The sequence below is a fragment of the Camelina sativa genome, chromosome 4 (genome assembly GCF_000633955.1).
Source record: "Camelina sativa cultivar DH55 chromosome 4, Cs, whole genome shotgun sequence".
Taxonomy (NCBI): Eukaryota; Viridiplantae; Streptophyta; class Magnoliopsida; order Brassicales; family Brassicaceae; genus Camelina; species Camelina sativa.
The window spans coordinates 10,633,085-10,645,110 of NC_025688.1; the positions used below are offsets into that span (position 1 = coordinate 10,633,085).

Consider the following 12,026-nt stretch of genomic DNA (forward strand, 5'->3'; position numbering starts at 1 on the left):
CTGGGAATGGTAGAGGCGGTTTGTAAGCAGGAGGGATGTACTTAGCAGGCTTGACAGCTTCTGACTCTTCAGCTCGATCGACCACTCGAACACTCACACGGTCGAGTGCATGCTCGAGCAGCTGGTCGAGTGCAATACGGAGTCAGTCTGCTTTGCACAAACTTCACTCTGAGCTTCAAGAAATGATCAATCCTCCCCAACTTGAACTTCACTGGCCCCAGTGACTTCCTCTTCAAAGAGATGAATGGCTTTGGCAGTAAACTCCCTTGGGTTTTGAACTGCTTTTCCAGGTAGTTGGGTGGGTTTTGGAGCTGAAGTAGATGCTATATTGCTCTCCATATACTTCACTCTTGAGTTAAGTCCTTCAAACTTCATATTGAGATCATTATATTGTGATGTTAACCTCTTATTCAGCTCAGCAAACTGTTTGGCTTCCTCAATTTTCCCATTGGTTTGCCCAATCAACAGCTGTTGTATCATTGCTCTTAGGTCTTGTTCCTGGTCTTGGTTAGTCTGAAACCCTGGTGGGGAACACAATTGGGGCTGGAACACCTGTTGTTGCTGCTTGGGTGCATAGTTGTGTTGTTGTTGAGGCTGAGGAGGTGGATAGACTTGGTCTTGAGGGTTGGCTACATTGGTGCTCCTATAAGAGAGGTTGTTCTGCTTGAATCCTCCACCTTGGTTGTAGCCTTTGTATCCTACTCCTTGGTTCTGCATATAACACAACTCAGCAAACTCCTTATCTCCTTCTTGGACTGGAGCTTCTTCTTCACCAATGAAGTGAATGGTTTTTGACTGGCTTAGGAGAATATTGTCAAGCTTCTCATTGACCATCTTTAAATCCTGCTTGTATTTGTCCTCCTGATCAGTGGAGGGGATCCTCATGGTTCTATCATAATCTTCATTATAATTACCATCTGACTGAGCAAGGTTCTCAACCAATTCCCATCCTTCTTCCACATTCTTGTTGAGGAAGTTGCCATTTGAAGCTGTATCAAGAAGCATTCTTATCTTGGGAAGCACTCCTCTATACAAAGTGCTTAGAAGGGACTCATTGCTGAAGCCATGGTGAGGACACTGAGTTTGGAATCCTTTAAACCTCTCCCAAGCTTCACAAAAGCTCTCATTATTCCTTTGAGCAAATCCAGAAATTTCATTCCTCAACCTAGCAGTCCTTGCATTGGAGAAGAAATTGGCTAGAAAAGCTTTCTTGCATGCATCCCATGTGGTTATAGCTCCAGTAGGAAGAGTCTTCTCCCATAGATGAGCTTTGTCTCCAAGGGAAAATGGGAATAGCCTTAACTTGAAGCCATCATCTCATCACCACCTCCACATGAGCCGTTTGGTCGAGCTATTTTCTCAACAACTCAGGACCAACATGAAGAAGACGTTGCACCCCCTTCTACCATGAGTCATGACCTGGATTCAATTTGAGGTGACTTTTGGCCACTGGTGGGCTCGCAGGCCCAAGATCACAACTTCCTTGTGATTAACATAGAAGATGCATGAAGACTAGGAGGACGTCTAAAACCAAGGCTTGGTAAACAAGCTCAAGACTTTCCTTCATTACCGATCTGTGTAAGTTTTTGAATTATTTTTGAAACTAACTATTTTTGTGAATGGTGGTGAATGACGTATGGAATGATAACTTATGAATGAATGGATGTCAGGGTGTTTTAATTCCCCTTATGCAATTGTAGTATAAGAGGTGTCAATCCAATCTGAGTGTTTGTGAACAATTAAGATGTGCATATGAGTCTAAGTCAAGCCAGATGTAAAGGATGTTTGTCACTAACAATCCTATTATGAAATGTAAAGTGCAGAAAGTAAAACTACAGAAACTAGGAGCTAAATGCAAATGGAACAGAGTGATTATAACAAACAGAAATAGAAACTATGGGAATGCAAGTATTGAACTAATGCAAGGTAAGTAATGAACAGGATACTAAATGAATGCAACAGAAATGCAACTAGGGTGAAACAGGACAAACACAAATCATAAACACAAGTTCTGGGTTGGAACTCGAGCAAGCACTCGATCGAGTGCTGATCGAGTGCAGGGTCGAGCTGGACAAATACGCAAAACAGAGCAACACAAGAAAAACAGAGCAATACCAAAACGAATCAAACAACGATCAAACAACAGGATTTAAGCTAAGAAATCAATAAACAAGGAAGGTCTTGAGGAGGGATTCATGGGCTGGACTATGATTGAGGTCATCTAACTTGGTCAACAAATCTCAAACAACTTGAGCTAATCTCTAGACATATATTTCTAAGACATGTTTAATCCACTCTCATGGCAAGAAACAATCAAACTCATGCATCTCTAGACTTGTTCTCACAAAGTAAAGAATCTACACAAGCAGGCATTAAGCAATATGTCAAAAATCAAACAAGACTTCTAATCTCTTAGCAAGCCTAATGATAATCTCTAGATCTAGCCTTATCTATGCTCCTTAGACATTGGTGTGATGCTAAGAGGCTTGAAATCAGATCCTACCCTCTCAGATATAGGATCAGCATTAAGAACATCTAGCCTAGAAGAGATCTACAACAATCAAGCTTGACCAAATCAAACAAACCTCAAACACAGCCCAACCTAACCCATCCTCAAGATCCTAAGCAACTACTCACAAGAACACATGATGAACATCAAAGTCATAAACCCAGAAAATAATGAAACTTGCATGATTAGATAGATAAAGCAAAGATCTACAATATTGAAGAAGGAATCAAACACGAATTCTTAATATCTTGAAAGTTATGGAACCAACAAAATCCAAGAATCCTTTGTTTTTCTCCTTCAAGGAGGTACAAGATCTAAAAATAAAAGTGCAAAAGGAATAATTCCCAAAAAGGTAAAAACTAGGTTTTTGACTCTCTAAAAAGCTGGACTCTTTTGGTGGCTGCAGGTACAAGCCCTTATATAGAAAAAGTAGTGGAAGCCCTAAAAACGCTAAAAGACAAAATAGCCAGGCGGCTCGACCAACTCGACCTGGTGCTCGGTCGAGTGACCGGTCGAGTTGGCTCCTCTTGTGCTCCTCCCACTCGGTCGAGTCCCTCTCAGCACACGGTCGAGTGTCTGGTCGAGTGGGCAGTCGAGTTGGACTCCGGACCTTGGTTCTTCAGCCTTAGCTCTCTTGCTTTCTCCTCATGATTGCTTCACTTCTCCTCAGCATTGCTTCCATGCTCCTTAAGCTCCAAAATCACCTGTTTATGCATGAAAAGATGCAAATGCAATGCAACTAAACTCTAATGCAAGAACAGTCCTAAAGCTATGCAATAATGGTCAAAATGGATAGCAAAAGATGCAAAAGATGTGAATATATTAAGGGAAAACAGGGTAAAATATATAAACATCAATTTTCATTTTTACTTTAACGAGTTTATTGCTTTGATTTTGCAGGATTAATTACCCATATTTAGTTATTTCAAATAAAACTGTTGCACAATAAACTCTAGAGTAGAGAGTATTTTTGTTATTTTTGTTTTATTTTTGGAATATTTTTCTTTATTTTTTCTTTTTTTTGTAATTGCCTATAAAGGCAACTGTGTGTATCATTATTTTTTCACGTTGAAATAAAATAAAAACTTTCTCTTAAGCTTGCCCTAGTTTGTGTAGCCGCTTCATTCTCAGCTTTGTTAAGATCCGAAACTCCATAGCTAGAGAACCTTTGTGTTTTATCACGAGAATCTCGCAGCTCGTGTGGTGCACCTCGTCTTCCCCATTTACGTGTTTGTTTGTGGTTTGGAAACCTTGTGCTTAACCAAAGTTATGATTCTTTTGACCTGAAGAATCTGTTCACTGCTTTTCAAGCTACTCCTTCCAATAACGCAAATTGTACCGCCACTACCACCTCCAGTAATCTTGGCCCCGTAGAGAGTCCCATTCTCGGTTTTAGAGCTCTTCAACTTCTCCATATTGTGCACAAATTTCACTAATCTTTCTGTTCCATCAGAGCCAATCTCGCACGCGTAGTAGCTGTCGTGGCACTGCCAAGTAAACACGTAATTCACGGTTAACTAACTAGCAGAAACTCGATCATAAGAACCGCTTTTTTTTTTTGTAAAAATATTAACAATGCCTTAAAAGCCTAAGAGAGAGAGAGAGAAAACATAAGCTCCCCAAGACCTATGACTTGTTCTTCTGAAGGAGTTGCTGTCAACAATGCCTTAAAAGCCTAAGAGAGAGAGAGAAAACATTTTCTTAGATACCCCACTACTATAAGTTAACATCATCATTATACATACAATTAGGTTAGCTCACCTGGACACGAAAATTCTCATATATTGGATGTCCAGGTGGCGCCATTATGTCGTATGTACTTTTTCTGTCAATGGTTGTGACAGAATCCCCATGATCACCATACTTTTTGATGAATTCTGCTGCGGTGATAGACTGTGGCAGCTTACTTGCGTAAAGAGCTTGAAATCTGCAAAATATTGATAATATCATTATGCTCTAATTGAGTAACACATATGTTATATACATAAGAGGGATCTATAATACCTATGAGGAGAAATGTTGCACAAGTAATCCAACGAAGCATCAGATTCAATCAACTCTGAGCTCTCCTCTTCAGCCTCTTCTGAGTTGGCTTCAGCAAAGGAAGATGCAAAAGACTTTAGTGTCTTACCAAGAAAAGCTCCTGTCCTCACAGAACCATAGTTTGAACCACCAACACTGCAGATTAACGGATGTGTTAAGAAAAAAATATAAGATCCTCTCTTGCATTTTCTAAACAAAAAATGTACAGCCGCACCTGTGTCGTATTCCGGAATCGATTCCCCAAAATCGAACATGAGACGGTATTTCAACAAGTCCTAGTATCTCAGCTGGCTGCAGCGAGTAGACAACCTAGTTAATACTCATTTAAGAGAATCATGTTTTTTAAGAAAATGAAGAGAGTAAGTACTTGACAGACTATAGCCAGAAGCTTGTTAGCTTCTCCACAAGCAGAAGCCATCTGATTCAACACTCCACAAGGTGCTCCAACAACGTAATTCTCCACCTTTTGTCAAAGCAAAGCCACATCTCGCGGAGATATTTCAAGCCATGCGCATAGTCAGCTCAATGAATCTTTAACTCATTAAATTAGTTATCGCGGAGAAGTAAGTACTGACCATGAGCAGCAGCGACAGCAGACATGGTAGCAACTTCAACTGAAGCAGAGGAAGATACTCCTTTGCCTTCAGTAACTGTTGAAGAAACCTAAAAGAGTGTATGTAACTGAGTTAGATACAACACAGTTCATGAAATTAATTAAAGTTTTCTTACCAGTATGCTTATGTTGTCTTCAAATTGAACACCCATCTCCCTCATTAGTACCAGAATTGTACCTCCAACATATGCCGCCCACCTAGAAATGGACTCAAATGTTATACTATATCATAGATTTTGTGATGAAGTATCTGAAAAATGGGGAGAATGAGATGAAACAACTTCTGAGATGGATCCCAGGAAAAGTAATGGAGGCTTTCTCATAGGATATTGGTTTCCCATCCTCTTCCACAAAATCCAAAACGTCCATATCAAAAGTTGGCCCTCTGTTGCTCAATTCTGATCCAAATGAAACCTTAAATTTCAAAAATGTTATAGAGGAAAGCAATGTAGAGACCCAGCGAGTATAGAGAAGAACATACAAATTTAAGTATGGGATTGTCTCTTGAATGATGTCGTGCTTCAGCGTGCTTCCAGAATTTCTGTTTACTAGGATGATTCCTCTGCACAGCAGCATGACATGCCTCTCGTGTAGGCATCTAACATATAATAAAGAAACACTCTTTTGTTAAAAGGTGAATAATTAATGCCAACGAAAAGATGAATCTTGTAGAAGGAACTAACCAGCAAGACAAGCCTTCCAGAGTAATCAGCAATTCCTCCCATTACATCAAGTCTACCGGGTGCTCTCGCAACAACAATATCCTCCTGAATGGCCAGACAAACTTCATTAGTCCCTCAAAACACACAAACTTCATTAATCCAATTAAGGGAACAAACTTCCCAGTTGAAAAGTGCAGAAGCAGCCAAATGCTCCCTTTCTTGATGATGGCCTCCTATTTTAGCTAATGTTGCCAGACTATTCAAGAAATAGATTGTATCAGAAAAGCCATGGTGATCTCCATAAAAAATTTCAAAGCCTTCTAAAAACCTGTTAATAAACACACATAAGAGGTGAGTCCATCAATTAAGTAACATTTGAAAATGTCCAAATCCACAAGGAAACACACTTGGAGGACTTTTGTGTCTGATCAACGGAAGGAATTTCAGCTTCGTTTCCGGCAACTTGATACCATTATGGAATGGAAAGATCTCTTCCTGGAGCTATCTGTAAGTCTCATCGCCCCGCTAAGCTACATTATCAAGATGAATACCATTGATTAGTAACAAATGAATAACAAATTTCTATATTTTTTGTCTACATGAATCTAGAGTATGGATAACATTTTCTTGCTTGTATCACTCACATTGAGTTTGGAACGCTTATTCCCCATTGCTGTGTCCTGCAGTATTTTAGCTGGCACCTGAAATTAGAAACAAGCATGAGCAATGACATCATCAACAGAGGAAATTGAGCTACTTTATATAACAGTATAATTGTGCAAGAAAGAATGATCTGCTAATATAAAGAGTTTGCACATTCTACCTCGCCGCAATCAATGCCTCCATCGTAACATGGTTTCAGTGTAACTGCACGCTCGAGATAAGGCGCCCAACATCCAGCCAGAAGATCTATTCTAATCATTTCAACACCACCTTGGTAGTACTTTAACGCAAGAATGGAGAATTTCCAAGAGAATAAAAAATATTTAAATATATATATATATATATATATATATATATTGCAGACTCGGTATATGATAACCTTAAGCATCTTTCTCAAGAATGGCTCTTCATTGAAATAATCCCTTCGCACAAATATGAACCGTAATTTGTATGCAAGTGCTTCATTCACAGTTTCATATCCAATTTTTCCTGAAGTATTTCGCAATTAGTAGCCGTGAATTAGATTATCAGCACAATGTTATACGAAAAGACTCATAGATGATTGAAACAACCCGACCTGTTTTTTTTTTTAATAACCTAATATCTAGTGATACCATACTCACTACCAACCTACCCCCAATCATCAACGACAGCGGATAACAAATAGTATATACAATAATCATTAAAGAAATAACATCATATCATTCCAACAACAATCCATAACATTAAACAAATCATAAACCAGCATTCCTAACATCCGTTCTAGACCACTAAGTTCCTCTCTAGCATCCTAACAAAGACCAGAGCAAACAACCGAGCTGCTAGAACATCCTCCTCTTCATCGTCTTGATTCCACGATCACACTTTGCATTTACCTACGCCACAACACAAAAGAGAGGCGTAAGTATTACCAGAAATACTTAGTGAGGCAATCCTTCCATCTAATGGGCTATACACACAAGCAATAAGATCTCCCATGCCACAAACAACAACAATAGAACAAACCAGGAACATGCACAAAGCAACACAGCATAAACCGGTCACTGTAGAAGGGTGTCGACCATCATTGATCATCTGGTGTCGACCGACACCTGCTCGACACTCCCAAAACCCTAACGGTTTCGACCGAAACCTCCACATTCGACGCTCGCTAAGTCCCCGAGTCATCCTCGCGTTGGTGTCAACCGACACCGATGCCAAGCAGCGATTTCCTTCGAACATAACCTCCGTATCTCTCCTCCAAGTTTCTCATTTCCGTCCCACACGATCCCAGGAATGAATCCAAACCTTAGGAGCTGTGAAAAAACTCACAAACAACCAAACAACACACAAAAATCACAGAAACAGAGATCTTAGCTTAGATAAGCCATGGTCATGCACTCACCTTTGCCAATCAATGAGAAACCCAGGACAAGAAAGCTCCACAGCAAGCTCTTTTCACGTCCTTAGCCTTAGATCTCACTTCCCAAGCACAGATCTCTCAAAGACAAGCAATGAACCTCACAAGAAACGGCTGAAAAAGAAAGAAGAAGTCGACTTTCTTTCTTTAATAGTCAAGTTTAGGGTTTCCCCAAACAAACCATGCAAACCGGAAAATTAAATCAAACCGATTTGACCAACCGCGAATGGTGTCGACCGACACTCGATCGACACCCCTACCAGAAATCCAATTTCTGGTTCACTGATGTTACAATGATATCGAGCATGCAGTCCGAAGCATCAATCCCAGTAGGAGTATAGACATCTTTTAGAAGTGCTATGAAATTTGGGGGAAGTTTCTGTTTAGCAGAAGCTCCACAAACCTATATATGACAGAGAGAATGATAATATGTCATCTTGTTTAAAAATACCAGTCAACAATACCATAACAACATAACGTAATCTCGATATTACCAGGCATAACCAACCAGATGGTAAATATTCCTCCTTCAGTGTCCAACCAGTTGGCTGCAAATCACAGAAGCAATAATATATTGTAAAAAATAAATCGAATTTGGATATTGATATTAAAAGTTAGAAGAGAATTTGCTTACTTGCCCACCAAAGTTAACGATGAGTAGTTTCACATTGTCTGGAATTCCAAGCTCTCTCCTAACCTGAAATGTGACTGGACTCAGATTTGATAAAAAGTTATCAAGAGCACCGATGAAAACCAACTTCATGTTTAGATTTATGATATGGCCTCACAATAAGGGGAATATCGATAACATCATGGAAAGCAGGCACTGTGGAAAAACACAAGATTGAGTTTGTTTTGGTATGCTAAAAAGAAACACTACTGGATATATATATAAAACTCACTAGGACAGTATTCAGGGAGGCGTATCAGAATTTCGCAATGCGAATAACCCTCAGCTATCTGCAGAAATTAATATCGATGAATAGAGAAAAATGATTTATACTTATTATATCAAATATAGAGTTACCTGCCAAACAATGAATCGGTGATGATGTCCAGCTGCCATCACATATTCTGCATATATGAAGTCCCAACTGCAATGATCACATGTTATATTTATGAGAAAACTAACTTTCTTGATATGTATGCATTGTACCATAAAACTTAGCAATACACCAGTAAATCAGCCAAGAGAATTTCATTAATTGACCTGAAGTTGGTGATGCAAATAGAGCGGATTCCGGCATCTGCTCCGGCACGACAAGCGATTGGGACAACATCTGACACCTGATGAAACCAATATCTTCTTATTTAATTTATAACCCACACACTCGAAGAAATATGCAAACATTATATATTGAATGCATTTCTGAAGTACCATAAGGTTGGCGTTGATAGACTTTAGCCAGTCAACCTCTGTGGCTAAAATAGAGTCACGAGGTTCAATTGCAATCTCGCAATAATGCAAATTTTGAAAAAAAAGAATGATTCAGCTAGACACCCAATGGTGTCGAGGAGAAAGAAGAAACATCTAAGAGAGATGATGACTGAGAGAGAGACCTTCTCCAAGGAAGCAAGATGATATACGGTTAAAGCATCAGCTTGTACAGATCCATTATCCAACAGTACCTAAATATCACCTCCATACATTTTTCTGTTTTCTTAAATGAAAGATCCATCTTTGTATGTATCAAAATGAAACTCATAACAGATATTTCTGTGAAAATTACTAAATTACCTTCCGGATAAAGAGATTGGGTGAGTGAATCTCCATGGTGAAAACAAACTCCAGAGCAGCAGAGACAACATGAACATGATGCTAGAGAGCGTATTCTATAATTTTGTTAATTAGTTTTCTAAAAAAAAATTAAAATGCTTCAAACAATCTCTGTATTTTGTGATATTTTCCACGATTTTATTTTGTGAAAAAACTGTATAAATCATGAACAAATAACATAATAATTGAATTCATTAGCAGAGTCCTAGATTCTCTACAGACAACAATGGTTGACACGAGGTTGAGTTCTCTAGGACTGACTTGAGAAGTTTTTGTGGATAGGTTGATCGTTAGAGTTTACTTCACCAGGAAATCTCCTGGCAATGAGGATTGAGGCAGCTCATAAAGCCCACCTTCTCTTGTTAGTTATTATCATTAACATTGGTCATATTTTTTTATCTTTTCCACTTTGCTATTTAATGCACAAGTATTTTCAGAAAATCTCATCCAAATAGGGATCTTTTCTCCATCTTTGCATGTTTTTTTTTTGAATAAAATGTAAAATTTATTCGAAAAAATATTGTTTTACATTTGCAATCTAAACTTGCGATTGAATAGTTCAAAGAAACATTAGTATGAAGTTATGAATTAGTCTGCAGAGTATCTTGAGGACAACCACCGTGTCATGGCAGCTGCATATTTGCCTTTGCTTTGAGTGCAAATGCTTAGCAATCTGTCCCTTATGTGTCTGTCTAGTGTTTTGAGAAGCAGAGGAGCTGAGATTGGAGTGTCCCTGTGTCGCCTACTATTTCGTTCCCTCCAGATGGTATAGACTGTGGCCTGAAAAGCGTAATGCAGTAGGAAAAGTGTGACAGAGCTCAGCGTCGCATCAGTGATGAGAGATTAGTTGTCACTCCAGGAGGTTGAAAACCTGGTGGTGAGGAGTTTGCGTGTAAGACATGTCCATATTTCCGTGGAGAACGGGCAGGAGAAGAATAGATGGTCCCGTGTTTCAGTCGGGTGACTCGGGTCTGAACAGAGGACACAGGATGTGTTAACGTTGCCACCCCATGCCTGCATTCTATCGCCAGTGGTTTTCAGGGCTGCGAGCCAAGCGACGAAAGAGTATTTTGGCGTTGCTTTTGCAAACCAAACCCCCTTTGTCCAATCTTTAATTCCTCGAGAGTGTCGTATATGTTCCCACGTCTCCATGGTGGTGAATGTCGTAGTGAATCTTCCACCTCTACCCTTCCATAGAATTGTATCCTCTGAATCTTCCATCTTTGCATGTTTTACCATCATTCTCATGTGTTTTGTCTCATTGGCATACGAGATCTTCAAGGCCAACAACATAAACGTTTTCTTTTGTGGTGTTGTTGAAATCTATGAGTGTTGTCTTGTATTTCATTCCTTTCGGCTTTTTTAGAGTTACATGAAGAAGTTTATAAATGGCTAAGACGCTTGATGCAAACCAAATGGTNTTTTTTTTTTTAAAAAAAAAAAAAAAAAAAAAAAAAAAAAAAAAAAAAAAAAAATCTCAAATGCATGCAATAATTGAACCGAAAGAAGAAGCACGTTTCATGATTTTCATCATCAATTAAGAAAAGGGAAGGGAGAGTTTGTTTCTTTGGCTGAGTGGACACCGTCACAGCGAGCGGATTGTAACGATTGTTAGAAGTTCTCATTTGATTTTTGATTTGTTACATTAAACTTACCATAAGTTTAGTAGTGAAAGACCAGCTTGAACAAATATATAGTAAAAACTCTATCAATTAAAAAACAAAAAAAAAACTATATATGTATTAGGATTCCTGAAGAATAATATTTTTTGGACAAATAATATTTATGAAGAGATGATAACAAAATGAATTAGACGACAGTAAAATTTGTAAGAATTTAAATGCATTCACTTGTTAATATGCTACATTTTGTAATATTTTTAGTTAAACACAATTTAAGAATGCATTAACTCTTTCTTACCTGTATATATATATATATATATATATATATATATTAATATATGATTTGTAATTGTACATAACGATAAAGTAATTTAAATTTATAAAGGTATGCGTAAATATCGAAAGTCCCGCACAAGGAACAATTAAAACGAATAGAGACCTAAGTTTAATGATTAAAGTACAAACATTATAAATATGCATTACCATTTTTTTACTTTTTCATATAATTTATATAGGATTAGTTATGATGAATATTAGTTGAATTTGTTATTTTTTATATTTCGATGTACTTGTTATTTCAAGAAAAATATGAGATACCAAATCAAGATTTTTTTTTTTTATTTACAAATATTTTAAAGAGAAAATATCTTATTATATAAACCTTGATTTTCAAAGTTAGTAATTCACCAAATTGTGACACGTGTTAATTTTAACGATTAGAAATCAAAATTAAAAACT

At 38.0% G+C, this 12,026-nt stretch overlaps 1 pseudogene; it reads right to left on the bottom strand.

Moving 5' to 3' along the window:
* Positions 1 to 10,887, bottom strand: part of LOC104783731 — a 19,646-nt pseudogene extending 8,759 nt beyond the window's left edge.